General features: G+C 40.5%; 1 protein-coding gene across 11 annotated transcripts in view; it reads left to right on the top strand.

Annotated features, from left to right (window-relative positions):
* EPB41L2 (erythrocyte membrane protein band 4.1 like 2) overlaps positions 1-27,653 on the top strand; it is a 205,010-nt gene that overhangs the window by 66,749 nt on the left and 110,608 nt on the right. Inside the window, exon 1 of one of the 11 annotated variants that reach the window (XM_061130597.1) lies at positions 15,147-15,229. The exons of the other annotated variants lie outside the window; for them this stretch is intronic. The gene's annotated coding sequence lies outside the window, so the exon portion shown is untranslated. Of the gene's footprint in view, positions 1-15,146; positions 15,230-27,653 lie in introns of those variants that run through there. 11 annotated transcript variants of the gene reach the window in all.

The following is a 27,653-nucleotide window of genomic DNA, read 5'->3' as shown; positions in this document are numbered from 1 at the left end:
AATCAGTCAAGTTGCTTTCAAAATTGAAATTACAATGGCAAAATGCTCTTTAGAGGTGAGGGAGCAGAGACTGGCTACCTATTTGCTAATATTTTATTTTTTAAACATTAATGCAGCTATCATTTCTTAGATGGAGAAGGAAATGGCACCCCACTCCAGTACTCTTGCCTGGGAAATCCCATGGACGGAGGAGCCTGGTGGGCTGCAGTCCATGGGGTCGCTAAGAGTCGGACACGACTGAGCGACTTCACTTTGACTTTTCACTTTCATGCATTGAAGAAGGAAATGGCAACCCACTCCAGTGGTCTTGCCTGGAGAATCCCAGGGACGGCGGAGCCTGGTGGGCTGCCGTTTATGGGGTCGCACAGGGTCGGACGTGACCGCCGCGACTTTGCAGCAGCAGCAGCGTTTCTTAGATATGCAATATCTATATAATAGATACGTAATGTTCTGTCTGGTTTTCCTGTCACACACCCCCCTCCTCTTCCCAGTTTAAAAAATTTTTGTTCTTCATATTGTAGTCAGAACTGTAGTTTTAAAGTCTTTTAGTTTTAAGCTTAAAATCCTTTCATGGTACCACTTTACTTTTCAGAAGAGCCTCAAACTTTGTAACATCCCTTTTATTCTTGCTGTTTTGGATTTTAAGTTACTTATTGAGTTTCAGATGTCAGGTTTCCTCTTTGAATTTAGCTCATATATCAGGTTTTCTGTCATGTCTAGGCTTTTGTACATGTTGCTAGCAATATTCTACTTTCAGGTCTCTATTTAGATATAACTTCCTCTGATATCTTTTCTTCTGTGTTCTTCCTTTCACTGGCCTTTTCCTCCCTGTTAGATATACCTTACTCCAATTGACTCTTTACCTGTCTCTTTTTTTTTAAAAATTGTTTTTTAATTGAAGGATGATTGCTTTACAGAATTTTGTGGGCTTTTGTCAAACGTCAGCATGACTCAGTCATATACGTATATACGTATGTCCCCTCCCTTGAGCCTCCCTCCCATCTCCCTCCCCCTCCCACCCCTCTAGGTCGTTACAGAGCCCGTGTTTGAGTTCCCAGAGTCATCCAGCAAATTCCCATTGGCTGTCTGTTTCATACATGGTCATGTAAGTTTCCATGTTCCTCTCTCCATAGCTCTCACCCTCTCCTTCCGCCCCCCGACCCCTGTGTCTATAAGTCTGTTCTCTATGTCATCACAGTTGTTTGACGGTCAATGGGCTCTTAACAATACTAAGTATTTGAATCCATAAACATGGATTTACTTAGGCCTTTGATTTTTTTTTGAATACTGTTACATACTTTTCAGTGTACAAGCCTTATACTTCCTTATCTAAATTTAACTTTTTTTTTTTTTACAATTTACCCTTGTATTTTACTCTTTTTTTTTTTTTTTATTAGTTGGAGGCTAATTACTTCACAACATTTCAGTGGGTTTTGTCATACATTGATATGAATCAGCCATAGATTTACACGTATTCCCCATCCCGATCCCCCCCTCCCACCTCCCTCTCCACCCGAATCCTCTGGGTCTTCCCAGTGCACCAGGCCCGAGCACTTGTCTCATGCATCCCACCTGGGCTGGTGATCTGTTTCACCATAGATAGTATACATGCTGTTCTTTTGAAATATCCTACCCTGTGAGGGTGGAATGTATTTTACTCTTTTTGATGCTAAGCGAGATATTATTTTTGGATTGTTTATTGCTTACGTATAATATTGCGTACGTATAGAAATACAACTCAGTTTACATATTCACTTTGTATCCTGCATCTTTCCTGAACCCATTAGCTTTTTAAATGTATTTTTAAGGATTTTTATTTATTACAATTATGTCATCTGCAAGTAGAGATAGTTTACTTCTCCCTTTCCTATTTGCGTGCTTTTTATTTTTCTTGCCTAGTTGCCCTGGCTTGAACTTAAGCACAGCACTGAATAGAATGATCAGAGGTTGTGATGGGGGCATCTTGTCTTGTTTCTGATCTTAGGGGGAAGCTTCCAGCCTTCGCCGTTTAGTATGATGTCAGCTCTGGGTTTTTGTACATGCTCTTTGCATGTTGAGGAAGTTTCCTTTTATTTTTATTATTTTTAGTTTATTTTTTTAGTTTATCTTGAAAGGATGTTGGATTTTGTCAAATTCTTTTTCTATTGAGATGATTGTGTATTTTTCTTCTATTAATATAAATTGATTGAATTTCACTTTTTGAATCATACTTATATTCCTAGAGTAAATCATACTTGATCATGATATAAGATCTTTTTAATACCTTGCTGAATTTGGTTTGCTACTATTTTATTGAGGGATTTTGCCTCAATTAGGGGTATTGGTTATGGTCTCCTTTTTTGTGACATCTTTGGCTTTGGTATCAGACCTTGTAGAATGAGTTGGGATGTTTGGGATTTATTTTTGAGTTGATGAAATGTTCTAAAATTGTTTGTGGTAATGGTTGCACAACTGACTACCCTAAAAAACATTGAGTTTTATGGTTAAAAGTGGGTAGCTTGTATGATATTAAACAAAAAAACAACAAACTGTTATTAGCCCCCTTACTCTGCAGGGAAAAAACCCACCAAAATAAAACTGTAGGCAACGTGACCTATCTTTTTTAGCCCAGAGGCCTTTTCCTCGTCTTCAAAGCTCTCAACAGTCTTTCCAGCTATCATATTTCAGCATTACTTCTGACTTATCTTTGTATGTGACTGATGCAGTGATAGTGGTCAGCCCACTGTCCTGCTCACTGCTTCCTGCTTTGCCAGACATCCAAACCATCTTGGGCATCTTGCTGCTTCAGTTTGCCCAAGGACTATTCCTGCTTGTCTTGAATATCACTGTCCCTCTTTCCCACCAATGACAATATATCCTTTCTTGCAAAGTTCTGTTCAAATTTCTTCTGTTTGCTACTCTAGCCTGCCATTGTCTTAGTCCCAAATGCCTACATCAGATGATTGTTGTCTCACTTAAAAACTTGTTATGTGTGATCTGGAATTACGTGTAAGTTTGCTTGCGCAGAGTGGGATGGAATGTTTGAAATCAAAACTATTTTGGGAAATCTTGTATATGTATTTGTAGTGTCAAGAGGTATACACTTTATTTTATGCATTTATAGTTAACTCACAAGTTTATAGGACTTCCCTGGTGGCTCAGATGGTAAAGCATTTGCCTACAGTGTGGGAGACCCGGGTTCGATCCCTAGGTCAGGAAGATCCTCTGGAGAAGGAGATGGCAACTCACTCCAGTACTCTTGCTTGGAAAATCCCGTGGATGGAGGAGCCTGGTAGGCAACAGTCCATGGGGTCACAAAGAGTTAGACATGACTGAACAACTAAACTTGCACCTTTCTCAGGTTTACGTAGATGGCTTTTCATTTGCACTTCTCTGGTCTCCTCATATGGTTCCTAGTGCTTTGAAGAAAGGCATGATGTGGTATTTTTGTTGTTTAGTCACTAAGTCATTTCCAACACTTGCGTGACCCCATGGACTGTAGCCCACCAGGCTCCTCTGTTCCATGGAATTTGCCGGGGAAGAATGTTGGAGTGGGTTGCCATTTCCTCCTCCAGGGGGTCTTTCCAGCCCAGGGATCAAACTCCTGTCTCCTGCTTTGCAGGCAGATTGTTTTTAACTACTGAGCCGCCTGGGAAGCCCATGATATGGTATACCTAGCCATTAATATTATGTGCTGGGTAAAGATCTTTTGAAATATACATATATGTTTGGAAATTAGAAAGGTCAAGACTTTTCACTTGTTCTTTGAAGTTTTCCTTATGTATTTCTAAAAAAATATTTTTTGAGAACATGTATTAGAGTGAAGTGAAAGTCGCTTAATCATGTCCGACTCTTTGTGACCCCATGGACTGATAGTCCATGGGATTCTCCTGGCTAGAATACTGGAGGAGTGGGTAGCCTTTCCCTTCTCCAGGGGATCTTCCCAACCCAGGATCGAACCCAGGTCTCCTGCATTGCGGGCAGATTCTTTACCAGCTGAGCCACAAGGGAAGCCCAGAGAATCTCCTTCCCCGCAGCAGGAGTCGAACCCGGGCCGCCTGGGTGAAAACCAGGAATCCTAAACGCTAGACATGTATTAGAGTAGAACATGTATTTATAGTAAGTCCTAATGTCTGAAGTCCATGTGCAAATATGAGGCAGAGGTAGTGAGACTGTTTATGTCAAGACTGCTTTTTGGCGTGTGGTGACGAATAACTGGGAGTTTGCATAAGCATAGTGGTATAATGTAAAGAACGTGTTTCAAATAAAATAGAATTAGATTCAAACCTCAGACATCTGTGTCATACATTGTTGTCGGAGGTTAAGCCAGGATCCAAGTTCAGGTTTGTCTGATTCCAAGACCGACAGTTAACCACTTTAGTATTTTGCATTCCATGCTTTTTAAGGCAAGTTAATTCATTTCTCTGAGCCTCAGTTTATTTCCTTATTAAATGAACTTGATAATACTTACTGTGCAGAGATGTTTTGAGACATAAATAGGGATGTTTGTAAAGAATAAGGCAGAGAGCTTGCTCACAAAATAGGCAGGCCTATTAATCCTAGTTAAATATTTTGTTTTTTCAAAACAATTCCAACAAAAGAGATTTTGAAAGTATATCTGACACAGAGAAAGTTGCTTATCTCTTGACTTTAGAATATTGAACTCTTTGCTGTACATTTTGGCACAGTTTTTGGTTTATTTCTCTAGAATTTAGATAATTTTCCAAGTAAGTCATTTGTTAGCAATTTCTTCCATTCTCATCTTTGTTGTTGTTGTTGTTCAGAATGAGTTATTGTCAAAGAAGTAACAAAATTGTCATTACCCTCCCTTCTGAAGAATTTGAGAATATTTGACATTTGTGGTTAACTGCAACAGTTATTTATTTAAAAACTTTAGGTTTTGAAGTTTCTGGAGTGAAGTTTAGGAAGGCTGATTTTTTTTTTTTTTTTTCTTTTTCGGTTGGAAGCTGTAGTAAGAATAAACTAGAAAAGTGGTTACTGGTTTTCATCTTGGGTGTGGAAGTATGTGTATGAGTATTTTGTTGATGTTGCTATAGGAACATAGTCAAAATCCAGCTTGAGAAACATCACAAAGTATTGATTTGGCTACTTGAATTGTTTTTCATGTGTTGGAGTTATATCTAATTGATTTCAAAATGTCTTTGACTTTTTTTCCCTTTTTGGTCACAAATATCTAGGTATCAAAAGTTCAAGTCAGTATTGAGGATATTAACACTAATATTCATCTAGTTATTTTTGGTTAGTACTACTCCTTAGAGGTTTGGGGAAAATTTTCTATTAAGGCATTTGGGGAAAAATTTTCTATTAAGGCATTTGGGGAAAAATTTCTATTATGGCAGATCCAAATTTCCTGTTTGTGACGGTGATAGACTGTAATTTAAAAAATGTGTATATCCATGTATTATAGTTTCAGTTTAGTTGGAGATTTTTCTTAATGAAAAAAAATATATATATATACTTTTTTCAAGTTTTATGTATTCTTTTACAAATTTATTATGGAGTTATACTGGCCATGCTGTCTATTTTAGCTTTTTAATAAAGCTGCAGTTTGGGTCAGGAGAAAGTGATTCCAGTCAGCAGTTTGTAGGGGAAAATAGCTCTGCTTCTGGTTTTTATAGACTCTCTTGCTCAAAGGAAGGACTGCCATTGAGTCAGTTAAAACTTCAGTGGAAGATGTCTCGCAGCTGGGCCGTTTTGGTTTTGTTCCAGAGATAGTATTTGTGTGTACTGTCAGAATGTCTTAAAGGCCCACCCTGGAAAGGATTCAACTCTATAAAAGGAGTTTTGTTTTATAACCTTTCACATATTCTTATGGGGTTCTGGTGGTGACCGTGGTCTTTATTGTCTTGTCTTTTAAACTGGCATTTTATTGAGACACAGGCTTCACAGTTTGAGAACAGGAATTACAGTTACGGTTATTGTATCTTGTAAATACATTTAACCAAGCCCTTGGCACATGCTGTGATTGAAGCAAAACAAAATACCCTTCTCCAAACCTTGCGATTTCAGTGACTTATTTTTTTAGCTTCTTTTTCTGGGCATCTATAGTGATATGAAGAGGGCACTCATTTTATGATATTATTGATAATTTAATAGGTACTGATTTACAAATCAGTTAAGGTAGAAGATTATGCGGAGCATCCCCAATTTTGAAAAACTTACAATACCAATAATTTTCCATGTTGAAAATGGTTACGTTTAACCCATTTTGAATCCTGTGTTAACACGAATGCTAAGAGGATTATCATTGACGGTATTCTAGGAGACTGACCATATTTCCTCTTTGGTTGCATTTTCCTTACACCTCTTCCTCTTCTAGTCCGTGGGTGTTTCCAGGTCCCGTCTCTGGGCTAGAGATGCCCCTCTTGCCGTCCCAGATTAAATCTGTCCCTCTCTTCTGAGCTTCCTGGCGTTCATTTTCCTTTCTGTCCTTTGCATCTTGAACCTCTCCATCTTCATCTTTCCCACCAAAAGCCTGCACCAAATAAAGTAACCAGAACGTCTCCTGAAAAGGTATATTGTTTTGCAGCCGTACTCTTGTAGTTACTGTCGTTTCTTCCAGCCTCTTCTCTGGCATTAAATTTCAGAGATATAGTTTACTCCCGTCTCTTCAGTATTTTCCCTTTAGCCAGTTGTCTTTTTCTTCGACTATCCACTGGACCACTCTTTGAGGCTATCAGCAGTCTTTCGTGATGCCTGCAAAACCAAATTTGTTACCAGAAGCACTCTGCCCTTCGCCTGTTGTCCACTGCTCCCAGCCCAGCTCTTCTTTTGGGGCAATACCTGCTTGGTTTGATGTCTTTATCTTATTCTGGTCCTTCCCACCCTCCTTCATAGGTTCTTTGCTCCCTGCCCGGTTATTTACTATGAGCATTTTTTTTTTTTTAACCTCTGTCTTGCCTTGGGTTTCATCTCTTCTGTAGCTTCAAATCACACTGATTGACCAAGTAGTTCTAAATCTTGGCATGGAAACCTAGGCTCTGTGGTTCAGACACATATCTCCAGCTGGCCTGATTTTTCACCCAGATGTCACATAGTCACTCAGTCCAAATGTGTTAAAAGTGGAAGCTTGGGCTTCTTTCATCCGTCTTTCATATTCTGTTTGGCAGTCTTATCTCTAGGTTCATGTTCCCACTGTCTGACCTTTGACTGCCAGGAACCTGGGAACTTCATTCTCCCTGACTCCCACTGCTCAAATCCTGTCCATTTTAACTACTAAATATTTACTGACTTCGTCTCTTCATTTGCTTCCTTGTTGCCTCTGTGTCAGTTTGGATGCTATTTTCTGGATCACCGGAGCCTCTGCTTAACCAATTTCCTTTTACCGTGGCATTTGTTATCACATGAGTGCCGAAGCCATCCTCCCGAAATGCAAAATGAATCTTATTTTTCATTGCCTACAGGACAGAGTTGAAACATCTGAGCTTAGCGTACTGATCACTCGTTATTTGGCTACTGCCTCCCTTGTCCCAGTTCCTCCATTCCCCAGCCCGTATTCTGGGCAGATGAGGTGTGGACTCGCCGTCCTCAGCAGTGCTTTTATCTCTGGTGATTCTGTGCCTTCCCTCACTGTTCCCACGGCGGGGAGTGTGCTCTGACCCGCTTACAGTCAGCCCTCCTTCTCCTTCAAGGTCAGCGCCGGCGTCACCTTGGAAAGCATTCTTCCCTCATCAAGTCAGTGACTGTTGAAATGTTCATGCCTGTGTTGTAGCTCTGTTCTCTTTGTAGTGTAATTATTTATTTAAGGACTCTTCTGTTGCACTGATGGAGCCGTTTTATACAGGTGTGTATCCTGAACGGCTACCAGTAGGCAAAGGGCAATTCCTCATTGAATGAATGGATCTTAGCAAAACCTAAAATTACAGAATTCAGGATCTCATAGGTACAGATAATGGTGAGTCCTCTAGCTTGTGAAAGTCGCTCAGTTGTGTCTGACTCTTTGCAACTCCATGGGCTATATAGTCCATGGAATTCTCCAGGCCAGAATACTGGAGTGGGTAGACTTTCCCTTCTCCAGGGGATCTTCCCAACCCAGGGATCAAACCCAGGTCTCCCACGTTGCAAACAGATTCTTTATCAGCTGAGCCACAAGGGAAGCCTAAGAATACTGGAGATGGTAGGCTTTCCCTTCTCCAGTGGATCTTCCCGATCCAGGAATCACCCTGGGGTCTCCTGCATTGCAGGCAGATTCTTTACCAACTGAGCCATCAGGGAAGCCCCCACTCTAGATTAATGTTGGATATTTATTGTTTCAGGTGGGAAGGGGCTGTGGATTGAGAATGTATTAGCACTTATGCTTAGAGTTTTCTTTCATAATTCAGATTTGGAGAGCTAAGTTTTAAAGGTGAAGCTACAGATAGAAATGAGTGGAGTGAGAGTTTCAGAATACAGAGGTAATAAAGGTGTGGAGGGTGGAAGTACACTGGGTCCTCAAACAAGTGCCCAAACCATGCAGGTGGCAGGCTGAAGGAAGATAGTGAGGCACGCGAAGTGAGGACAGGACCCCAGGCGGGGCTGCGTGTCCCCAGAGCCTGACAAGTAGCTGGGCTCTGTACGTTGCATGCACCTTAGCATTTTTGTGGCTTGTCTACTGTTCTGAACTTTCTGCAACATGTTTTTTGAAAAGAGCCTCATGTTGGCAGGTTTCCTGATTATGTGGTTCTAGTAGGGGTCTTGGAAATAGTAGTGGTTGTTTTAAAGGGAAAGAAAGAAAAGAAGGGAAACTCTGGAGGGTAGCTTTAGGGTCGGGGAGCAGTTTTCTTTCTACAGGTTGAGGAAAAAATAAATGGTGGTAGATTATTGTAGGTTAGTCTTTGACTTCAGAAGAAGTGTAATGGTATATTCAACCATTTTGAGGGGAAAGCCTAGGTGAATTTTTTGATGATTGAGATTGTGTGTTTAATAGTCCTTTGCATTTATGTAACATATTGCACTTGACTAGTAGCTCTCGTGTAGGTTCTCCTGTGATGCTCACAAGAATCCTATTATATAGGTAGTTTATCTGCTGGTACCTTCATCTTATAGACTTAGTTAAGTGACAGCATGGAGTTATGTCCAGACTGTTCACATGTGAATTTAATGTTATCGCAGATTGGGGAGATGAGATAATTTCTTGACAATGACTTCTTTATTTTGGAAATATACTTTTTGGGGGAGTGGGAAGGTATAGGGTTTTTCTTGGATCCAGAGGGTAGGGCAGAGTTGAGGAGCTTTTGGGGGGTCAGCTGGGTGCCTAGCATCAGAGATCTTTGTTTCTTCTGGCCCTTGGACAGCCATAAAAGCTCTCTGTTGCTGGGTATCTTCTGAAGAGTGTCTCGGCCCTTACCCTCACATCCAGGCAGGACAGTCTGCAGTGGGGAAAGGCGAATAGAGTTATTAGGCAGAATCTGACATCCAGGCTGGGTTCTGCTCCTGATTTACTATGTAACTTGGACAAGTGACCTAACTTCTGGGTTTCAGGTTCCCCGTCTGTGAAAGGCAAGAACAGGAGGTACATAAGAGCTGAGATCCCTTTTGGTTCTTTATTTGTTTTATAAGAATCCCATTTTGCTTGGTCATGTGGATGGTATTGCCCAGGTGCTAGCAAGATCTTTGTTTCTGCTTTGTATGTGATGGGCTTTGTGATAATTATTTTTTTAATCTGTAAGGCAAGGAGACTCATTACCACGCTATTAGCAGAATCATTTGTTCATCTCAAATGAGAGATGAATGAGCCTAAACATTGTAAGCCTATAATGCCTTCCTTGTGCTCCCCGAGGAACTTGTCCACTTTGCTGTGTCCTGACTGTACCTCTGTTACAGCCCTTATCCCATGTAGTATAATTGTTTATATATTGGTCTTCCCTGCTAGACTGTGAAATTCCTGAGGACTGGTGTGGGGAAGAACTTTCCAGTCCTGAGGGCTTAGACCAATGTCTGGGGCAAAGGGGGACCTCAGCAAAGTTTTCTCAGATGTAAGTGAAATGAAAATAATACATTTTAAAGTAAATGCTGAATTACTGTACTGGTCTGAGTGTGTAATTCTGATGGTGATGCTTTTGACTTTTGAAGTTTAAAAAAAAAGGAGGGGTGGGCATTTGTTACTGCTTTGTCCTAACACTTCTTAGATGGTTTCAGAACATGAACTTTTTGTTCAGAAAGTCCCAACTGCCATCCCTTTATTCTTTTGCTTCCCTCCTGTACCTGCTCCTGCTCTCTCACCCCAAACCCCCTCTAAAAATCTGGGGTCATATGGAATTTTTCTTGCCCAGAGTCTCATAAATCTGTAGTACTTTCTAATGTTATGTTTTACAAAACATGATGGGAAAGAAACTTTGTGAGTGACTTATGTGCAGTTGTGCAAATTATTATGGGTTCAGCGCCTGAGAAAAGTTAAACTGTGGTGTGTGGTCAAAAGATAACTTAGCCAGAGGCTGTGGAACTAGCGTAGTAGTTGTTTCGGTTTTTTTGTTTGTTTGGTTTTTTCTTTTTGTCGACATCGAATGGCAATGATCCTATGAGATGTGGACTGTTAGAAAATTTTATAGACAAGTTGAAATTCATCCAGATGGAGAGAATCATAAAACTTTTCTCCACGTTTTGTTCAGGAAGGATAGTCTTGCATGATGATTGGTATATAGCAAAGTTGGATTCTCTGTGAAATCAGTAGAGTTCAAAAACAGAGGGGTTATTTTTTATTTTTTGGAGTACCTTTTAGGATATTTTAGGGTTATGTTAGAAAATTGTACTTCTTTTTTTCTGGCTTGACAGATGATATATGCTTCTCCAATGGAGGCTAGATGAATAATGGGGAGAGGGGAGACTGAAAGGAACTCTTCTGCTCACTGTCTTTTTGTGACACTGAGAGCTTTATTTTCTGCACAGAGTTAGGGTCCTGTATGGTCTTGGAGCTTTGAGTCACCATCAGGTTACTGCATCCTTGCATCCTATTCAGTTACATTCCTTTTCCTCAAAGTCAGGAAATAAGACATTTTGTACAAGTCAAGAAATAATTTTACTGGGTTTAATTTTATTTATACATCAACTTAACTATACAACTATAGGAAAAATATCCCCCACCCTATGCCCAACCAACTCCCTTGAATACTGAAGTAGTATTCTGAGGATAAACTAATTTCCCCTTTTCATGAAACAATAAAACAGTGTCAAAGCAAGCCTATTTAGCATCTTCTGAAGACAGATGCAATAGATACACATTTATATGAGCAATTTTTTATATTTAAGACCTTTCAGCATATGTGTTTTATGTATTTCAATGTGTTTAAAGCCTTACTGGAAATAATTTAAATGGTACTGGACCTAGTTTGTAGCTTCTCTGCCAGAAACCCACAGAGTAATCTTATTTATAAGTTATTTCACTTCTTTGGGTTTAGTTTACTCATCTGGTAAACAAGGGTGTTGAAATTGAGGTAATGCAGCATTGGTGGAAAAGTGTGTTGGCTTTGAAGGAAACTGCTCTCCACTGTACCATCAAACCACTAGTATTGGTTTTGAAGCAGACTAAACTGGTGTAATTTCTACCTCTACCACGTATTGAGTATATGAGTTTTGGAAACTCGTTTAAATTCTCTGGGTTCTCCTTTTATCCACTCTATTAATGACTTGTTCTTCTTCCAAATCAGTTCAGTTCAGTTGCTCAGTCATGTCCGACTCTTTGCCGACCCCATGAGCTGCAGCACGCCAGGTCTCCCTGTCCAACACATGTCCAACACAAAACTCACCTCTTATCTTAATTCTCTTAACCTTTGTTTGAATAATGAGAATCTGATGTCTCATGGGCAGGATTGAAGCCAGCAGAGGAGCTTGAGCAATGGCATTGGGTTCTGTGATTAAGAAAGTAGCTGCCTTAGTCAGCTTGGGCTTCCATAACAAAATACCATGTACTTGTTTACTTAAACTGCAAGTCTATTTTGTCACACTTCTGGAGACCAGAAGGCCAAGATCAAGTGCCAGCACCGCCAGTTTTTGGTGAACACTCCCTTCTTAGATGGTAGATGGCTGCCTAACCTGTGTCCACACAGAGCAAGGTGAGAGAGGGGGCAAGAGTGAGACTGGGAGAGAATGAGCAAGCTCACCGGTGTCCCGTATTAGAAGGCCACTGGTTCCATCATGATGGCCCACCCTGATGACCTCACCTAAATCTCGTTATTCTCTCTCAAAGGGCCCGCCTCCAAATACCATCACTTTGGGGGGTCGTGCTTCAGTATACGGATGTTGGGGAGATACAATTCAGTTGATGGAAGTAGGGGAGTTAGGAAGTAAGGCAGGCACAGTGGTGATGAGAGTTGCCTGGGGTGGACGGTAAACATCTGCCTCTGTCAGCTTCGCTGGATCCAGTGCTGTCCGTCAGTAGTCCTGAGACTTCTGCATTCTGTGGAGCAATGCTCTACTTAGTTGCTCAGTCATGTCTGACTCTTTGCGACCCCGTGGACTGTGGCCCGCCAGGCTCCTCTGTCCACAGGGACTCTCCAGGCAAGAATACTTGAGTGGGTTGCCATGCCCTCCTCCAGGGGGTTTTCCCAACCCAGGGATCAAACCCAGGTCTCCTGCATTGTAGGTGGATTCTTTACTGTCTGATCCACCAGGGAAGCCTTATGGAGCAATACATTTTAGAAAAAGGTTTGGAGCCAGTATTTTTTTAAGTCAGTATACTGAAGTAAATCTGCCATCCTACTGCTGGTTTCTATTGCTGTTTCTGTTTTAAAAAACACATTTAACAAATGTGGGAAAAATACAATCTGAATAAAAGATGGATTAAACAAATTTGGCTCTACTAAGTTCAGTTCAGTTCAGTCGCTCAGTCGTGTCCGACTCTTTGCGACCTCATGAACCGCAGCACGCCAGGCCTCCCTGTCCAACACCAACTCCCGGAGGCCAGCCAGGCTCATGTCCGTTGAGTTGGTGATGCCATCCAGCCATCTCATCCTCTGTTGTCCCCTTCTCCGGCGCTCAATCTTTCCTAACATCAAGGTCTTTTCCAATGAGTCAGCTCTTCACATCAGGTGGCCAAAGTATTGGAGTTTCAGCTTCAGCATCAGTCCCTCCAGTGAACACACAGAACTGATCTCCTTTAGCATGGACTGGTTGGATCTCCTTGCAGTCCACGGGACTCTCAAGAGACTTCTCCAGCACCACAGTTCAAAAGCATCAATTCTTTGGCACTCAGCTTTCTTTATAGTCCAACTCTCACATCCATACATGACCACTGGAAAAACCATAGCCTTGACTAGATGGACCTTTGTTAGCAAAGTAATGTCTCTGCTTTTTAATATGCTGTCTAGGTTGGTCATAACTTTCCTTCGAAGGAGTAAGCGTCTTTTAATATCATGGCTGCAATCACCATCTGCAGTGATTTTGGAGCTCCCCAAAATAAAGTCTCTCACTGTTTCCACTGTTTCCCCATCTATTTGCCATGAAGTGATGGGACTGGATGCTGTGATCTTAGTTTTCTGAATGTTGAGCTTTAAGCCAACTTTTTCACTCTCCTCTTTCACTTTCATCAAGAGGGTCTTTAGTTCCTCTTCACTTTCTGCCATAAAGGTGGTGTCATCTGCATATCTGAGGTTATTGATATTTCTCCCGGCAATCTTGATTCCAGCTTGTGCTTCTTCCAGCCCAGCGTTTCTCATGATGTACTCTGCATAGAAGTTAAATAAGCAGGGTGACAATATACAGCCTTGACGTACTCCTTTTCCTATTTGGAACCAGTCTGTTCCTTGTCCAGTTCTAACTGTTGCTTCCTAAGCTGCATACAGGTTTTTCAAGAGGCAGGTCAGGTGGTCTGGTATTCCCATTTCTTTCAGAATTTTCTACAGTTTATTGTGATCCACACAGTCAAAGGTTTTGGCATAGTCAATAAAGCTCTACTAAAAAACTCACCAAATTGCCCTTTTGTGAACCAGTGAAAGCTTTGTGGGTAGATAGTGAAGTTTACTTCCATTATATAGAATGATTTTTTTTAAGTTTGTGTTTGTTCATTTTGACAGAGATTAATCTCTTCAGAGCTGCTACTGAAACATATTTTCATTAAGTTCCTGTAAAGGAAAACTTACTTTTTCTCTCCTAGTTGGTATGAGTGATATCTTGTTCATTTAATTATCTAATGTTTTATTTGTAATAATTCTTCTTTTAAGAAGACTGCTGTAGGTGAATGTGAACATATAATACTCACTGACTTAAGAACTGTTTGGTAGGAGAGCAGTGTGGTGTGGTAACAGGGTCAAGATGTAAATATGTATACCTAGATTCAGAGTCTGTCTTGGTCCTCATTGGTTAATGTAATTATCTATGCTGGGGGAAAAAAAACAACCAGAATTTAATGTGGAAATGTAAGGGACTAGGGGGATGGTCTTGTAGAATTAAGGAAGTTTGGTGTTTTTCAACGCTCTCTGACCTGAATCTTAGAATAATTGCATTTCCCTTTGGTGACTATAAATTTACCTTGCTTCCATATGTATTTGTATTCATATGACAAATGGATGTAGGATTTCACCTTTTGAATCCATCATTGCTCAATTTAGAATGACAATATAATAATGAAACAAGAATTTATCTGCTTTGTGACTATATGATGGTACCTATAAATCTAGATTGAAACGGGCCTTCCTTTAAATACAGTGTGAATGAATAAGCAAGTTCTCTTACAAATGAATCAAAATAGTCCAGTTTTCAATATATAAAAGTGAAATACATATGTATTTGAATGGTTTTTCTATATCAATATATATATATATATACACCAGTTTTATCAAGAAAGATGAGTATATGTTATATGCATGTACTTTTGGTGTCTATTTATAGGGTGGATTAAAATAGCAAGAAATAAAAGCAAAGTTGAGGAGTGCAAACTCAAAGCAATGTAAAAACAATACAAAAAACGAGGGAAAAATTCCCTAGCAGTAGTAGAATTGTAAACAGTTACAATCATAGGATTACAGTTGTGCCGTTAAAACTGTTCTTTATGTAAAGTGTTCTTCATTTAGTGGGTAGAACAGATAGCAAGGGGATGACTTTTTCTTTGACCCATGTGGGTTTTCTAGCTGAGGAATGAAGTAACTTGGAACCACGCTGGGCATTTCTACTGAGCATGCCCTTCTCCAGCGGGGTCTGGCCTGGGTGGGGCTGGTCTTGCTCATTACGCAGTTGGAAGCTGGATTTCCATCCTCTTTCCACAGCTTTCTAATGACAGGGAACAGCAGACAGCGGGCTTGATGTACTTCTATAAAACTGCGTATGTATTTCGAGTTGGGGAGTGTTAGGAAATTTCTATTGTAGCAGTTAGGTTTGGGGGTATATACTCGTTTTTGCTTTTGTAAAAAGTTTGCCTTTCGGACTGTCAGTATCTAGGAGACTGAGAATGTGGACAGTACTCATGTACAGAGTACAGAGTAGATGGAATCTGATTATGTGCACTATCTGGCAAGAGAATATGTTCAGTTATATTTGAGCCAAGCCCTGTGAAAAATGTGTATGTATTTTTAGACTATTTGTTTGCATTTTCTAAGGCAAATGTTGAGTTTTGTCAAGTTATCTTTAACATAATTCCCTTTTTAGGTTTGACCTATGAGAATAGTGGAGCCAGCTGGTTTTAGATATTTGTTCTACTGTTTCACAATTGATTTATTCAGTGGTACTATATACTGTACAAAAATGAATCATTCCTAAAGCACAATGAGGACTATGTAAGGTTAATAGCATACAGTTTTTTTTTTTTTTTAGCATGTTAAAAGATGATAGATTTCAATTATCATGAAAATGAAACATTTTATAAGTTAACTCCTTTGATTAAAAAACATTACGGCCAGCAGAGATTTGAATTTGCTTTTTACTTTTAGCATCTACAGATTAATGGTCATTAAGAGCTATCAAGAATTATATATTGTTTTAATGCTGTCATGGCCTAAGTAAATATTAATTGAATAATAGGTATCAACTTCTTTTACTGAATATTTAATCTTTTGTCACATTGAAGAAATGTGAAAACCCACCATGTTGCCCAGATTCAAACATCCGAATTTAGAAGAAGTCTTCTTCATGCTTCTTCTTGATATAATTTACCTGCCTAACAACCTTCCTGGGGAAAGAAACTTGTTCCGTTGCTGCTTTCTGACAAAATGAAAAGCAGTACCATTGTGATGGCCAGATTACATCTGTAAGTTCCTTCTTTACTGTTGACATTGCCCGGAATGTTCTTAGATCATTGAGGAAATTAGTGTTTTGGGGGGGAGGTGCATATGTACTTGTGAAGTTTAAGCTTTCTGTTTTTAGGTTTAACAAAGAATTGTCTCTTCAAACTATTGACACCTCAGGTGAGGGAATAAATGTCTATGGAATTGATGCTGATGACCTGGACAGTCATTCATAGGACCCCCACCTTCCCTATGGACTGTCTATTTTGGAGTGTTCCAGTACACGTTGTATGATATATTGATGACCTATTGTTTAACATCATAGCAGGATCACAAAGAAAGTTGGAATGAAAAATTTTAAACTTTGGCTTGAAAATTTTGTTGGCTTGAAATTTTTGGTGGGTTCCAAGGGTTGGAATACCTAGCATATTCTTCAGTAGATTCTCTACCAAATCACTTTTACAGATGTTGCATTTTGAGAATCTTACCTCCAAAGAAACAAATATATTTAGCCAAAGTGAAAGCTTGTCCCTAGCCAGCATGACCTAAAAAGTAGTTGTTTAAAACTGACTAAGTAGTTTTGAATGTACTAATGCTTAGAGTAGAACTACTTGGGGAAAAGAAAAAGTTTTTAAGCATTCCAGATGGCATGTCTGTAATTCCATTGTAATTACATCTTTTCCCGCCTGGGGAAAGTTGCTTTTATCACGCTTGGAGGGTCCATATGCTAACGGTCTACGGCACCTTTAGCCAACTGACTGGAGGACTGGCCTTCACATTGGGATCTGCTTACCTAAGCTAGAAAAATTGTTCCGTTTATAGTCTCATATTTTAAGAATACATGTTATGCATTGATGTAACTCTTTGGCAGTGCTGTAAATATTGTAAAATGATAGAGGAGCTAACGACCAAAACTGAAAAAGTGAATTCCATTTTTTGACAAGGTTTAGATATTTATGCCTGTCAACGGCAGCGTTTCAAAGCTTATGGAGAAGAGGATTTGAAAGTGTGAGATCAGTGTAGGCTCCAGCCTGGTGGCCTTGTCATGGCCTGAGGAGTTGATTGAGTTTGACAGGCTTTTGTCTTATGACCTATTAAAATGCAGCGTCTGCAGCCTGTGCATTTATCCTGTGCAGTTAACCTTGGTGGATTTGTTGTTAGCTTATTTGGGAAAAGCCTCCTGAACCACTGTTATTTTTTAGCTAAAGAATTTAGAGTTTACTTCACACAGAAATAATATTAGACTGGTTGTAGATGACTGCTTGATATCAGGTGAGTTTTACGTTGGGGCTGAGTAAGGATCCCGCTCAGAAGGTGGTTGTGGGATGATTCAGAAGTGTATTCCCTGGTATCTCTTATGACAAGGTGAGAATTTTGGTGGTGTTTTTGCTGTTGGGAGCCTAGTTATGACATCATTGGAAGAAACTGCAAGTAGGTATATTTTTCTTCTCCATAGAACATTCTGTTTAATGATGGTGGTCCAAAGTAATGTTCCCCGAACACTAGGAACATCACAAAAGACAGTTATCGAGAAGCTGCCGGCTGCCTACCAGTGCACTGGGAACATGCAGTTACTTATTTGCACAACAGTACCCCCTTCATGGGAGCGCAGGAGCAGATGCGGGGTGGGGAAGCGGTGTGGACAGGAAACACGACATCCTCATGCTGCTCAAGCCAATTTTATTCCTGCCTTTCCCTCTAAATGAGGAGGAAGCTGCAGATCAAGATTGGAGATGTTTGTGTGTGACCAGCTTAGGAATTTAATAAGAATCTTCCCATGCTGTTTTACTCTCCTTGGAAAACATTTCCTCAACTTTCAGAGAAATTATTTCCAAGTTCTCTGTTCCAACTCCTCCAGCAGAGAATAAGGAATACTAATTTTTTTTTTTTTGGCCTACCTGTGTAGGCACAGATATTTTTGTTAGCAAAAGACAGATTTTTGTTTTAGCTTCACTCTGAGAAGGATAAAAAGCTGGCAAGGTTTCCTAAGGAACTCTAGGGGCTATTATTATTTTTATGAAATGAATACTTGATGAACTTCTTAAAAGATGTCTATCTCGCTGCTGTAAAAGCTTAGGTGTTTGAGCTTCTCCTGCTTTCAAGAACAGGCTATGCCTGGTAAGGCGTGGGTTTGTAAAGTATGCTGAATCGGAGGCTAGGAGAAATATTCTTTTGAGAATGTAGAGATAATCTTAAAGGTCATATGCTAAGAAATCAGTTTTATTTTAGGCTGTCTTAATGCTGCTGCTGAACTGGAATAGATTGGAAGGCTTTTGCACCCAGACCATTCATTTGTGAGGTCAGAGCTATGTGACGGGTCAAAGCGACATCGTCACTTGTGGCAGTGTGGCATTCAGGTTGTCTCCAAGAAAGCCAACCGATCGTGCTGGGTTCACATAATGCATAAAACGTTTTCATGCATGAGTATTGTCCTCTTAATAAAGTATTTAAGTCTTCAGTTTGCAGATATCCACTCAGTGATGTCTTTGTCTCCATATCTGCATCTCTGCACTTCATCCACCCAGTCATCATCCATTCCCCATAATCACTGCTGTTTTCATCATGCTTATACATATGGATGCGTGCACGTGGATTCACACACTTACGCCTCCCGCTCACATTACTTTCAGCCCACAAGGCGCAGCTTGTCTGATGTGCTGTCTGAATCTTGCTTTTTGGACTTGTGTAACTGGGAGATATTTCTGTAATAGGTGGAAACCTTCCCCTTTTTCTTTATAGCTGCATAGTATTCTGTTGTATGAAGGTCGCATAGTGTCACCTATTGATGAACATTGATCTGTTGCTGTTACAAGCAGTGTTATAGGGAATCATCGGTGTGTAAGTGTTGTACATATTCAGATGTATCTGCCCCACAAGCAGAGTAACTGGTTTGGAATGTGTACGCATTTGGAACTTTGATACCTGTTGGCAAACTGACTCCCATTGGATCTGTCCCAATTTACTCTTTTACTGGCAATTATCTGAGAATGCCTCTGTTCCCATAATCTTGCTCAGTGATTACATGATTAAGCTTTTGGATTTTTAGACTGTATTTATTTTACTATAAGTGTGGTAAGCATCTTTTCATGGGTTCATACATTTCATGGGTCCTTTGTATTTTTTTTTTTTCCTCTTAACTTTTTACTCATCTTTCAGTCACTTTTTCCCCTATTGGACGGTTGGTCAGCCTAGCTGACAATTTATTTTGGAAGTTTTTTCTTTAACTTTTTATTTTGTATTGGAGTATAGCCTGTTAACAATGTTGTGATAGATTCGGATGAACAACGACGGGACTCAGCCATACATACACCCATGTTCATTCTCCCTCAAACTCCCTGTTTTGCAGTTTTGATGTTGAAGAAATTTATAACCAGGGCTATTTTATTAGGCTTTTTATTCAAATTACTTAAATTCTGCTATAGACCAAATATGTTTCTAGCAAATACAATTGAGAGTGAGAATTAAGTGCTCTTTAAAAAGCATGATACCTATTTGTGTTTTATGAGTCTTTCGCCATGATTTCCCATGTGTGACTTCCTGAAGAGATGACAACGGTGGTTGTAAAGAAAACCATGGTCAGCTTTTCAAACTGGTTGTGATTTCTGAATTTAAATTTCCAAAAGTTCTGAATTAATGGCAAGTGGTTTAAATATGTATTGCTGCTAAGAGTAGGCTTCTTTCATCTGTGTTACTCATATCTGGTACACAGGTTATGACAGTCCTCAGAAAACATTTGTTTGAAAGAAGGGGCTAAGATGCTGATAAAACCCACATCCTGAAAATGGGTAAAACTTATCAGGGGCTCTGTTAAAACATGTTGCTTTGGATTGTAGACGACCACCAAATGGTAGTAATAGTTTATGGATTTTTGTTTTTCAACAAATAATGAACTTTAAGGAATTGTACTAGATGCTGGTTATACGACAGTGAACTTGTTTGAGACTGCTGGCAGGATTGCCCGAAGTCTTTGGAGCCAGATGGCCTGGGTTTGGATCCTGGCTCTTCTGTTTACTGGTTGTGTGGCTCTGCTCGTGGCATTGATCCTCATTTACCTTCTTCTTCTTCTTTTTTTTTTTTGAATTTTTATTTTTTTTGATATTTTATTTTTATTAGTTGGAGGCTAGTTACTTTACAATATTGTAGTGGTTTTTGCCATACCTTGACATGAATCAGCCATGGATTTACATGTGTTCCCCATCCTGATCCCCCCTCCCACCTCCCTCCCCATCCCATCCCTCTGGGTCATCCCAGTGCACCAGCCCCGAGCACTTGTCTCATGCATCCAAGCTGCGCTGGCGGTCTGTTTCACACTTGATAATATACATGTTTCAATGCTATTCACTCAGATCATCCCACCCTCGCCTTCTCCCATAGAGTCCAAAACTCTGTTCTGTACATCTGTGTCTCTTTTTCTGTCTTGCATATAGGGTTATCGTTACCATCTTTCTAAATTCCATACATATGCGTTAGTATACTGTATTGGTGTTTATCTTTCTGGCTTACTTCACTCTGTATAATGGGCTTCAGTTTCATCCACCTCATTAGAACTGATTCAAATGAATTCTTTTTAATGGCTGAGTAATATTCCATTGTGTATATGTACCACAGCTTCCTTATCCATTCGTCTGCTGATGTGCATCTAGGTTGCTTCCATGTCCTGGCTATTATAAACAGTGCTGTGATGAACATGGGGGTACCTCATTTACCTTCTTGATCCTCGTTTACCTTCTTCATCTGCAGCATGAAAGTAATTTTAGTTTCTACCACAAAGGTGGTGAGTATTAAAGGAATTGCTTCATGTAAAATCTCTAGAAAAGTCCTCAGCCAATAGCTGATATTTTCATTATTTATTGTTATTTCTGTTCTTACTATTAATATCCTTAGTGAAGATTCAGATATTCAGTTCAGTTCAGTCGCTCAGTCATGTCTGACTCTTTGCGACCCCATGAATCACAGCACGCCAGGCCTCCCTGTCCATCACCAGCTCCCAGAGTTTACTCAAACTCATGCCCATCGAGTCGGTGATGCCATCCAACCATCTCATCCTCTGTTGTCCCCTTCTCCTCCTGCCCCCAATTCCCCCAGCATCAGGGTCTTTTCCAGTGAGTCAGCTCTTCGCATCAGGTGGCCAAAGTATTGGCGTTTCAGCTTCAATATCAGTCCTTCCAATGAACACCCAGGACTGATCTCCTTTAGGATGGACCGGTTGGATCTCCTTGCAGTCCAAGGGACTCTCAAGAGTCTTCTCCAACACCACAGTTCAAAAGCATCAAATTTTCGGCGCTCAGGTTTCTTCACAGTCTAACTCTCACATCCATGCATGACCACTGGAAAAACCATAGCCTTGACCAGATGGACCTTTGTTGGCAAAGTAATGTCTCTGCTTTTTAATATGCTATCTAGGTTGGTCATAACTTTCCTTCCAAGGAGTAAGCATCTTTTAATTTCATGACTGCAGTCACCATCTGCAGTGATTTTGGAGCTCCCCAAAATAAAGTCTGACACTGTTTCCCCATCTATTTCCCATGAGGTGATGGGACCAGATGCCATGATCTTAGTTTTCTGAATGTTGAGCTTTAAGCCAACTTTTTCACTCTCCTCTTTCACTTTCATCAAGAGGCTTTTTAGTTCCTCTTCAGTCTCTGCCATAAGGGTGGTGTCATCTGCATATCTGAGGTTATTGATATTTCTTTTGGCAATCTTGATTCCAGCTTGTGCTTCCTTCAGCCCAGCGTTTCTCATGATGTACTCTGCATATAATTTAAATAAGCAGGGTGACAATATACAGCCTTGATGTACTCCTTTTCCTATTTGGAACCAGGAAGATTAGTGAAGATTCAGATATAGTCCCTTCTTTTTTAGAATCCCTATATGATGACTGTGGCCCGGCATTTATTTTGAGTTTATTTTGTGCCAGGCACTTTATGTATAGCATCTAATTTAACCCTTATAATCACCCAATGGGTATGTATAAATATCCCTGTTTTGCTGATGAGGAAACTGAGACTCAGTGAGTCTCAATAACTTGTCTCTGGTTCCATGGCTAGTATGAGACAGCTGGAATCCTAACCCTGGTCTCTTCATTTCCTAGACTTGATCTCCAAATCATCATGTTATTTTATCCAAAGATTATAGCTGGTTTCGCACACAAAGAATGTAGCTCCGGCTCTGGCCTTTACAAAAATTTTCAGGGCCCCGTCTGAGAGAAGGAATTTGAGCAAACACAGTTCATTGATAATTCTGAGCCCACAACTCAGTGTGCGTAATTGATTAACAAGGAGCCAACAGCATTCTGGATGTCTCTATCACCTTGATGAGGGTGTGAGGCTGGAGCACCCCAAATGACAAAGTTCATGTGCATTTTGATTATGAGAACGATGGTGTGGAGCTTTGGGATCCTTAGTGATTATGCATAGCCTCTGGTATCCTGAGCTCTGGGAAAGGGCAGCTGTCCCTCGGATGACCCTATTTACCTGCAGAAGAGACTTTGCCTTGCTCAGATTTTTTTTCTTGACTTGATTCTTAATGGGAACAGCAGAGACTTGCTTTTAACAAATCAGATTGTTAGCACTTATCTTAGGTGTTTTGGGGCTTCGACATTGTGGAGAATAATGCCTTGATTTTCACATACCCTCCTCTCCAGTGTATGAATAAGGGGAATCATACTTTGAACTCTAAGATAGTTTCTTTCGTTTTTATTTAGAGTTGATAGAATGAAGAATTAATGGCTTATCTCACTAAAATTAACTCCAATGTGCTGTGCAGTGCTTAGTCGCTCAGTCGTGTCTGACTTTTTAATGACCCGTGGACTGTAACTTGCCAGGCTCTTCTGTCCATGGGGAGTCTCCAGGCAGAATACTGGAGTGGGTTGCCATGTCCTCCTCCAGGGGATCTTCCCAACCCAGGGATCAAATCCAGGTCTCCCGCATTGCAGGCAGATTCTTTCCCATCTGAGCCACCAGGGAAGCCCAAGAATACTGGAGTGGGTAGTCTATCCCTTCTGCAGGGGATCTTCCTGACCCAGGGATCGAACTGGGGTCTCCTGCATTGCAGGCAGATTCTTTACCAGCTGAGCTACCAGGGAAGACCATTAACTCTAATACTAGGTTTTCAAAGACTGAACATCTGGAAAAAGTGGGGCATTTGGACAACCATAGGCATGAGGGCTCTAAAACCCAGTGGGGAGTAATAATCGCCTGAGTTGGTTCTATATGTATTCCTACTTTCTTAGGGCTTAGTTTCTAATGCTTGCCTCAGAATATGCAGAGACTAATAGTGACTGCAAGGAACCATACCCCCTGGTTTAATTGTTTAAACCATGGGGAGCAGTATGTTATCTCACGTGATGGGAAGCTCAACTCCAGGACCTGGTCACTGGTAGCATGCCCAGCAGGCTGGTCCTCTTCTCTGTAACTTTTGCCAGTGCCTTCTGCTATATGTCACTTTGTCTCCAGGTCTTCCCCCCTCATGGATTATTCAGGATGGTAACAACACTTCCGGGAAGCACATACACAGTGTTTAGAGGCAGGAGAGGGGGCCTTCTCTTCTTGTGGCTCTTTCTAGACAGAGGCGTCCTTCCCCAGGAGCCCACCAACGGACTTTTACATGTTTTCCTGGCAGAGGGATGGGGAGCTACCATGATTACCCTATGCCAGCACACCATTACCTTGTGGCCTGACCTGGAGCCAGCCTCTGCTGGCACGCATGTGGAAAAGAGAGAAAAGCTGAACAAAATTTGAGTTCTGTTAAAAAGTAGTGGAAAGGCTGGAGGAAATTCATGCTCTGAATGTAATCCGATCCTGCCTAGACTTGAGTTAGCAAAGGGCTACAGTTCATATCTTTTGTATATGTGGGTTTAATTTAAACCAGATGTTTACTTATATCTTTATAGAATAGCTCTCTCTCTCTTATAGGCCCTTTATCCCTTTAAAAGAAACCAAACAAACGATGTAATGTGTTATTAAGGTAACTAGGCTGGGCAGCATTGAATTATTTAAAAAATAACTCTGTTTACCCTCACCGTATAGATAATTTAAACTAACAAATAGTCCCTTTGAAATGTAGTTGTATATATTTGGACATGGGATATAGTATTTTCTAGACCTTTTGACACTGAAGAAAAATAAGCCTACAAAGGAGAGGAATTACTTTCAGTCGGCTCTCAGCCTGCCTGTTTTTGTTATTACTTCTCCCTCTCCAGATATTTTTCTTCTTTCCTCCCTTTCTTCCTCCTCTTCTTCCCTCCTTCCCTTAAAAAAAATGTTGACCATTTTTGAGAAGCATCGCTCTTATTACTTCCTAGGTACAGTTAGGTGACTGCTTAGTCATTCCTTTTTTGGGGTTGCTGTTTTGTTTTTCTCACATTCACATAAAAGAAGGTAGTAGGTGTATTAAAAGACCTTTTCTTGGGATCCAGGAAATTTGTTTTCTTAGGATCCAGAGATCTGTTTGGGGAGATGAACGTAAGAAAGTGATTGTGGGTTTCAGAAAGTGGCTCTCTATATCCTCTGCCCAGTCACAACGATGGATTAAAAACAGGATTTGTCACACTGGAAAGTGACCAAATTGGAACTGTGTACACGTTGCCAATATTTTTAAAGTTTGTCTTTCTGGCACATTTTGTTCCTGTCTCAAAGGAAAGCCTCTTGCCATACCTTACCCCCATTTTTCAAGTTTAGAAATGCACGTTCCCCATTCTGTAAATCTTGAGTTCCCTAACGAATGGATTGAGCTCTGTCGATAGAAATCAAAGACCTCCTGTTGCTTGTGATCTCAGCAGAGAATGGGAGCTACTCAGTCGGCAGCAGCTCCTGCCCTCTTCCTCCTGGACATGGGTTTTACTAACAGTGAGGACTCTTAGAGTAGCGCTGCTTCTCTCAAGGTTTTAAGGAAACATCTGGACCCAATAATGAACATGGACTTCTGCTTGAAGTTCTTTGTAGGAGTGTCTAGATTGTGTATCTTCTTGCTTGGCTTTGCTTACTGTCGTCCTCTTTTTGAGGGCTGGTGTTTTGCTAACGGTGTTGGCATAATATTACAGGATAGATAGTTTAGGCTAGTGGTAGTGACTGCACCTTGGAGCCTGCCTCCTTTTTTAAACATCAGAAAAAAGAGTCGTTTCACGTAATACAGCTCTTTACCTGACCTGTGCTGCTCCTCTGGTGGTGATAGTTTTCTGCTTGGTTGTGTGTTAAATGATGTGTGCTTTTTCTCATGGAGCTATTACAATAATGAACGCTTTTATCAACCCAGATGGAGCTTGCCAACATGGTAATTGTGTCAAGAGCTCATGCCTGTCTAATGGGCTGACTGTTCACAGCAGTGTTCTTTTTGGTGGCTGATAAGTAGGGTGGTCTTTACTTAGTATGTTATGTAACTATATTAATGATGGATTTTAGGTATTTGTAATTAAAGCTGAGTGGAATGAGCATTGCTGGAGTTTGAGTGCTTTCTGGTTTTGGCTTTGCCCACCTGGCTTTGTAATCTCAGGCAAATCTCCTAGTCTTGCTGAGCCTCAAGTTTCCTTGTTGATAAGATAAAATGAAGGTATGAGTCCAGACAACACTCATTCAGTAAATATTTATCTGATGTCCCTTATGTGCCAGTCTAGATGCTGGGAACATAGCAGTGAAATAAAAGAAAGATCCCAAGATCTCAACCCTCAGGGGGCTTTCGTTTTAGTGGAGGGCTTGCGTTCCACTGCAGGAGTTTCCATTTTAGTGGGCGGTGGTATTTAAAGGCTTATCCACATTTGGAGCTCTGAGCGGTGCAGGCATGATAATTATGGTGAATGGATGTGCTATAATCATGTTTTCTTGATGGTGGTAATTTGTTCAAGAAACCATTTTATCAACAAAGAAGGTAGTGTTTAGGTTTGATCTAAACACGATCTCTTGAGACTATTTTAAGAATGTACATATTTACATAAATTATATCCACCCTATTGTTGAATATTTACAATCCAATTAGCCATTTCCATTGTAATTTATCTTGTAATTTCCTTTGATGGGCAACACTGCTCAGCTTTGAAATGCTTAAAACAAGTCTTGCGAGTACATGGTGCTTGAAGAGGGCAGCTTTGTGAGGCTTGGTGGTGCAGTATGGTTTATCTGTCCTCTTTGGGTCTGTAGTAGCACCTTGGTTTTGGTTTTGACCCATCAGCTCAATTGTGGTTGCATGGCCAGGTAGTAACCTTCAGATACGGTTTTCTTTGTGGTGAGAACGCCTCTGTACATTTCTTATTTGGGGGAGGGGAGGGCTTCCCATGTGGTGTGGTGGTAAAGAACCTGAATCCACTTACCGACACAGGAGATGGAAGTTCAATTCCCTGGTTGGGAAGATCCCCTGGAGACAGAAATGGCAGTCCACTCCAGTGTTCTTGCCTGGAAAATCCTGTGGACAGAGGAGCCTGGTGGGCTACATTCCATGAATCTCAAAGAGACAGACACAACTGAGCACACACACATTTGCACGCTGGGCTAATTACAGCCAATCTCAGAATAGAGTCATGTTGTTCTGTAGTCATTTGGATAGACTGATGTGAATCTTCTTTTAAGGAGTAAGCCATGGGCTCTGGTTGATTCAGTCTTTGATATACAGTGGAGCTGTGACTGCATTACAAAATATAGGTGTACACACCTGTGTGGTCCTCCATTCATTGGCCTTAGACAAGTCACTTAACAAGTAACCTAACAAGTCACTCTTCCATTTTTTACTGTACAATGGGGCTGATACCTGCCCTGTGGGATGTTGTGAGAAGCAGAAATCATATACATGATGTCTGACCTGGTAAGCAGTGAGTGATAGATTTTATGATTAAAATGCAAATAGTAAAACTTTTAAATATAAAGAAATTATAAAGAAAGCTGAGTGCCAAAGAACAGATGCTTTTGAACTGTGGTGTTGGAGAAGACTCTTGAGAGTCCCTTGGACTGCAGAGAGATCCAACTAGTCAATCCTAAAGGAAATCAGTCCTGAATATTCATTGGAAGGACTGATGTTGAAGCTGAAACTCCAATACTTTGGCCACCTGATGCAAAGAGCTGACTCATTGGGAAAGACCTTGATGCTGGGAAAGATTGAGGGCAGGAGGAGAAGGGGATGACAGAGGATTAGATGGTTGGATGGCATCACTGACTTGATGGACATGAGTTTGAGCAAGGCTTGGGAGTTGATGTTGGACAGGGAAGCCTGGCGTGCTGTAGTCCATGGGGTTGCAAAGAGTAGGACACGACTGAGTGACTGAACTGAACTGAATACTTTCAACATAATAGTGGAAACTTTAGTTTTATATTTCATTGCTTCTGAAATATTTTGACCCCAAATCAGCTTTAGTTGATCAGTCTCCAGATTGTTTTTCTCACAGCTAAAGTAGTTAGAGAACTGCCAATTATCTTTGTTAGCTTAGGAAAGTATGAGGCATTTTTATTTTAATTTTTACCAGGACATTGATTTGGCTCTTCAAATGTAATTAGAGAGTATTGCCAAAAGTCAGCTTTGCTCACTTCATGATCAATGTAAATAGTA

The sequence above is a fragment of the Dama dama genome, chromosome 26, assembly GCF_033118175.1.
Source record: "Dama dama isolate Ldn47 chromosome 26, ASM3311817v1, whole genome shotgun sequence".
In the NCBI taxonomy this organism is placed as follows: Eukaryota; Metazoa; Chordata; class Mammalia; order Artiodactyla; family Cervidae; genus Dama; species Dama dama.
Note: the sequence above shows the minus strand (reverse complement) of the source record. Positions and strands in the feature narration are given on the sequence as shown.